Genomic DNA, 5,980 nt, shown 5'->3' with positions numbered 1-5,980 from the left:
AAATGAAACTCTGCTGCTACATGCATTATTTTTGGCTTGGGAGAAGCAGTGGAGGAGGGATGGTGTGTGTTTATAAAGACACCTAAAAACCAAAGCTTTTTGGAAGCTGAAGCTTGCTGGGGAAATGAGAATTGGGCCACTTCCATTTGGAGAAGAGGTGGAATTTTCAGAGACTGGGATGGGTGTTAGGGTAATAGTGCTGATGCCATGCCTACTGTGAAAAACGAGGTTCACTCTCCTGTGAGAATTTAAAGGGTTTAATATAAAGACAATAAGAGACACATAAAATAAAGCAAAGGGGTAATGGCCAGGTGCCTTGGCGCTCTGCCAAGAACACACCTGATGCTCAAGGTAAGTCTTTTTTATACCATTTTTACTGTCTGTTCTCTATTAATATTCAAACTTTTCCCGGAGCTGTTCTGCATGGCCACTCCTTGGTTCTGCCTTTTTAGAGCATGCGTAGTCTTCTGCCTTGCGGTTTTATTTCTTTTGATTCTTGGGGTTGGGCTCGCTAGGTGAGAGTCGATGGTAGGGTGGATCTCTTAATTCTCCAGACAGTCAGGGCTGATTGCAGCTTTGGGCCTCTTTGCCCCCGGGCAGAGCGGTGATAAGGGCTCTCGGACCCTCCTGGCCGCCCGTTCTCTGGGCGGAGCAGCCTTTGGGCCCTTTTGTTCTCTGGACAAAGTGTTGTTTAGCATCTCCTTGGGCCTCCTCCTCTGTTCGCTTGGAGGTTATCTTACTTGCTCACACTTGCTAACATTCTTGCTAAAAAGAGAGAAAACTACATCCACACAGCAAAAAGCATTTCTAACATTATATAATATCTACCTTAATACTTTGCGAGAAGCCAATATTATAATATATGTTTATAACACTACCATTTGCATTTGTGCAGGCTGAAGTTGTTACCCATGTCTCTCCTGATTCTCTGAATGCACATGCTGTGGCCCTGGGCATGCTGCTGTCTTGAGGTCTGCTGCAGAGGAGCATCCTGCGTCCTTCTGTGATCCTGTAGAGATGCCTGGCTCTATGCTGCTGCCCGTGTTGTGTGTGGTAGAACTCCTTACTCAGTGGGTCCCAGTGGCCGTGTGGCTTCTGCATCACCATGCTCTGGGAACAGGGTAATGGCAGCATTGATTGAAGACTCTTTAGAAATGAAACACTTTTTCTTTGACTGGTTTGTTTGAAAGAGAGCAAGGAGAGTAAAAAAAGGCTTTGTGTGTGTGTGAGATACAGCAAGTAGAGTCAAGGCTCTGGTGGTTTCATGAAATCTTGTGGTTTAATAAAATGATAAGCTTTCTAGGGAGATCTAGAGGGAATCCTGGTAGCTTTTTGTTCCTTTTCTTCTTGCTGCTGCTTTCAAACAGCAGCTCCTAGGTGCTCTCCCTTATTTTCTTTTAGTTTAGTATGGTATTTATGAAAGCTCCCATCCAGCTCCTCAGCTGATCTTTGTCGGTATCTCTGCTGCAGAATTTAGCAACCAAACCTGTTTTGCCTTTCTTACCTGGTTGCACTCTAGACTTCCAATCTCTGAGCTGTTTTTATTCTGAGGAAGGCATGATGTGTTTGTAACAAGCTATGTGAACTGATGGTGACCTCTTTGTAGCAGCACTTTAGCTGTCTCCTCTTCCCATCAGCTATTCTCTTTGTACAAAGCAACTTTATTTCAGCTCTGTGTCTTGTAATTGCCTTCCCTGTTCTAGATCGGCCAGCTCACCTTCTTTGCTGACCACCAAACCTTGTCCCTTCATCTGCATTCTCTCTCCCCTGCCATTTTAGCAGTCACATGTATCACACAAATCCCATTTTTCTTTTTAAACATCTCAGTATCCTTCCATTCTTTTTTCTTAGTGCCTCCACTTGGGAGAATATCTGGTCCTATCTGAAGAACACAGTGTGATTTCCTCTCCAGTGTTCAGAGTGTGCCTTTTGCTGATTTTTGATCTGGGCCCTTACCCCAGAAATTAGGATAAATTCTTCCATCACTTTTGGAGCCCTCCAGAAACTGAGGTTCAGATTCCCATAAAATAGGAGTTTTTTCTCTTTCTGAGGTTATGGTTGTGATGTCTTCAAGCTGAATTATCTGCCCTCAGGCTGAATTTTCTCTTTGTAAATGTAACTGATATCATCAAGGTAACTTCTACAATGGAAGTTGCTTGATGAAGAAGAGAACTTTGTGTTCCAAGCATTAAGTAAGATTTCCTCACACAAAGGAAGGGGATGGTCCTAGTAGCAAATGGCTTGAGGGAAGATTGACCCTTTAATACCAAGTGTGTTCAGAACAAGCTACCAACGAGTTAGTTCTCAGCCTGTGCTCAGCTGGGCTAGGCCCTGCAGTAGCAAGCAAAGAGAGTGAAGCAAAGACCTCTTTCCTCAGGGAATCACTGTGTCTGTCTACATGGTGTATTATGGACCAGTATGAGCTTGTGATACCAGAAATATGTTGCATAATCATACCTATAATAAGTTGGTCCCTGAACATGTACGTATTTAGTATGGCAGAATGTTTGCTTATTGGAAACAATGCTGCCAACCTAAATATACAGAAATCATGTGCCAAGCCTCCCCTCCAAAATGTGGTTGCCTTTAAAATTACAAGATTAAACCACTACCAATAACAACTGAAAGTAATACATTTTTGGTTCTTTTTATTTGCTGTGCAGTGTTGGAACATTTGTTGTCTGCTTGCAAGTATGCCATGTTGTATTATATCTCAGATTCTAGGGTAGTTAGTTGATTACAGCCTTGGCAATACTTGCTAATACTCATCAACTACCACAAGAGTTGTGCTGAGTGTCACTACTCAGAATGGTGTAAGTGGGGAGATTCACACCTGTGTGCTGTGAGTAACCTGAATTTGAATGCCAGGGTGAGATGTATTGAGTAGAAGTGGATTTAGAGAATGTGTGAGATGTCTGAGGATGTCCACGGGCTTTCTTTTTTGTGTCTAGGTAAGGTAATTTAAGAAGTTCTCACCCCTAACTGCTCAGTTTCCATCAGTGCTGGAGATTTCAGTCTCCCCAGCTGAGCTGGTGCAGTTGGAAGGATACTGCAGTACATTGTCAGATCATCATCTCCAGCACGTTAAGCTCAGATAATGGGCTTTGAAGAACAGTAGGTGAGGAATGCTTGCACCTTTTGTCCTCCTGGCAGTGGGAGTGAGGATCCTATTGATAGGAGTGAGGAGACTGAGGGTGGCATGCATCTGAGGAATGCTAATGTCTTAAATCACTTCCAGTTCTCTAGAATAAACGTGTGTCTAACCCAAGGCAAGGTTTGAAAGGTGCTGGTAACATGGCATAATATTACAGATACTGAAACTTCCTGCCTCTGAGGGGCTTTCTGCTTGCTCAAGAGAGATGGCAGTAAAGTGTAGTGCGGGAAGAAGTGTGCATGACAAGAAGATCAGGTGTCCTCTCACTGAAATTTGTTTGCCCTCCAGACTGAGGCTGAGCCACTGAAAGAGTTTTGGGTTTTATTTCAGCATTAGGAAGTGCTATGTCAACTGGATAGTGATATGTCATCTTCTGCTCCATCACTGCTCTGCATCTATCCGTGATTAAATCCACATGGAGCTGTCTCATCCCTGTCCGGCTGCTGCTATTGCTTTGATTTTAATGCCCTGTGTTTGGAATCAGATCCTAATCCACATCAGAAAGCAAACAAATGCCAGGAGCTGGAGTGCAGTTGATTTATTAAGATAGGCTGACTGGGTGTTTGCTCCATTTCTGACATTTATGCAAGGCTTGCTCTTGTCCTGGGGATATTATTGCTCAACAAAAGTATATAATGCAGATCTAAGGATCATCCATTTTATATACATTATAATTTTAACTAATACTTGCCTGACCTCATGTGTGGGGAATGATCACAGCTGTTCCTGAGGATATTTGGGGTTATACACTCCTCCATTCTGGCTGTCCTGTCCCTGCCCTTCTGTCAATGAACCAGCAAAATGGCTTTTGTGTTGGTCTCTCTGCCAGTCTCCAGGAGTTCTCAAACCAGGTCCCAGGCTGAGATGGAAAGAGGGAAAAAGTGCTTATCTCTGACCCTGTGTTGTAAAACTTGGGAAGCTATAGGAGAGGTATTGAGGAGTGAAATCTAAAGGCTGTTGAAAACAGCTGGGTAGAAAATAAATTACTGTGGCAAGAAAAACATGGCTTTCAACATGATAAAGTTTCAGAAACTGAAGTTCTCTGTTCACATCCGTTACTATGTGATAGAAAACCATGTGCTGCATGAGGTTTGCATAAGTTTGTCACGTGAGATGAAGACTATTCAAATCTTTTATCCTTGCAAGGAAAGAGGAAAAATGTTCCTAGGGTATGTGTTTTTGCCATTCCTACCCAACTTTTCCTTGTCTTCACTGTTGGGAATGTGTGTCCTGGAAAAATTAATAGTCTGAAATGAACATTTTCCCCTTTGACTTGTTATTTGCAGTCAGATAAGGATTTTGTTTCTAAATAATGTTCAGCATTCAGGCATGTTCTCAGGAGGAACTGGTAATATTTTCGTGATACCTCAGATGTGACTGCGAGCATTCTCTAATGTTCAGGAATGCAAAATTGCCTGTATGTGATGGGGAGGAGGGCTGATTTTACAGGGTGGCGGATGAGGAGTGTTCTTCTGTTCCATCCCACCAGCACCACTCTGATGAGCCCATCAGAGCACTGAAGATGTGTATGAATGCTAAGCACATCGTGCAAATAAGCACAATAATAATAATAATGTTGAAGATAGGAAATGAATAATTTCTCTAAATGAAGCTTGGGCAGGAATTCAGATAGAAAGTATGTAATTAAACCAAGCTGGAACTTGATCAAAATACTGAAATGGTACTAGGAAAAAAAGAGGAAAGTTATTTAATGACTATTAGCAGGAAGAACCTTGACTTTCTACTTCATCCGGAAAGAAGACAACTGCCAGCTCCAGAAAAAATTGAATCTCCAAGAGAATGTCCCTCCTTCTTCCATGTGATTTTCCCATGGAGAATTTCTGTCTTGGGCTGCCAGGATAATACTCACCAGTTCTGGAGGCGGGGCAGATATTCGTGCAGGGGAGAGACTGTTGGGCTTGGGCCTGGAAGGATAGTGGGATGGCTGGTGGCTGAGCTGAGCATGGCCGGTGCTGGTCCTGGTTGAGGTGGCAGGGAGTGGCACGTTGTCATGGGTTGATGCTGGCTGAATGCCAGGCACCCATGAAAGCCACTCATTCCCTCCCTTCTGCAGCTGGACAGAGGAAAGAAAATGTAACAAATGATTCATGGGTTGAGATAAGGACTCGATCGCTCATCAAGTATCATCACAGGCAAAACAGGCTCAACTTAGAGATATGAAGTGAATTTATTACTAACAGAATCAGAGCAGGGTAGTGAGAAGTAAAATAAGCCCTTAAAACCACCTTCCCCTCACCCCTCCCTCCTTCCCAGCTCTACCTCCTACCCCAGCAGCCCAAGGAGACAGGGAATGGGGGTTATGGTCAGTTCATTACCTGTCGCTTCTCCCACTGCACAGGGAGAGGAGTCGTTCCCCTGTTGCACCGTGGGGTCCCTCCCAGGGAAGACAGTTCTCCATGAACTTCTCCAATGTGAATCCATCTCATGATCAACAGCTCCCTGTGAACTGCTGCAACATGAGTCCATCTCAAAAGCAACACTCATCCTCAAACCACTGCGGTGCGGGTCACTTCCATGGGGTGCACTCCTTCAAGGACAGGCTGCTCCAGCCTGAGAGCAGGGCCCCTCTCTCCACGAGTCTTGCATGGGCTCACAGCCTCCTGTCAGTCATCCACCTGCTCCATTGTGGGGCCTCTCCACAGGCTGCAGGTTGATTTCTGCATTCCCTGTGGGTCTTCATGGGCTTCAGGGGGACAGTGGCTTCATCATGGTTTTTACCGTGGCCTGCAGAGGAATCCCGGCTCTGGTGCCTGAAGCACCTCCTCCCCTCCTTCACTGACCTTGGTGTCTGCATAGTTGTTCTTC

At 44.5% G+C, this 5,980-nt stretch overlaps 1 long non-coding RNA gene across 1 annotated transcript; it reads right to left on the bottom strand.

Moving 5' to 3' along the window:
- Positions 1-800: 800 nt before the first annotated feature.
- Positions 801-5,531, bottom strand: LOC109146105. The gene is made up of 3 exons (XR_005604529.1): positions 5,491-5,531; positions 5,025-5,228; positions 801-1,110 (listed from the first exon to the last, which is right to left on the bottom strand). It is a non-coding gene; the product is annotated as an uncharacterized LOC109146105 (long non-coding RNA).
- Positions 5,532-5,980: the final 449 nt, after the last annotated feature.

This window comes from Corvus cornix, chromosome 1A (assembly GCF_000738735.6).
Source record: "Corvus cornix cornix isolate S_Up_H32 chromosome 1A, ASM73873v5, whole genome shotgun sequence".
NCBI lineage: Eukaryota > Metazoa > Chordata > Aves > Passeriformes > Corvidae > Corvus > Corvus cornix.
The sequence above is the reverse complement of the archived record's forward strand: the minus strand, read 5'-3'. Positions and strand labels throughout refer to the sequence as shown.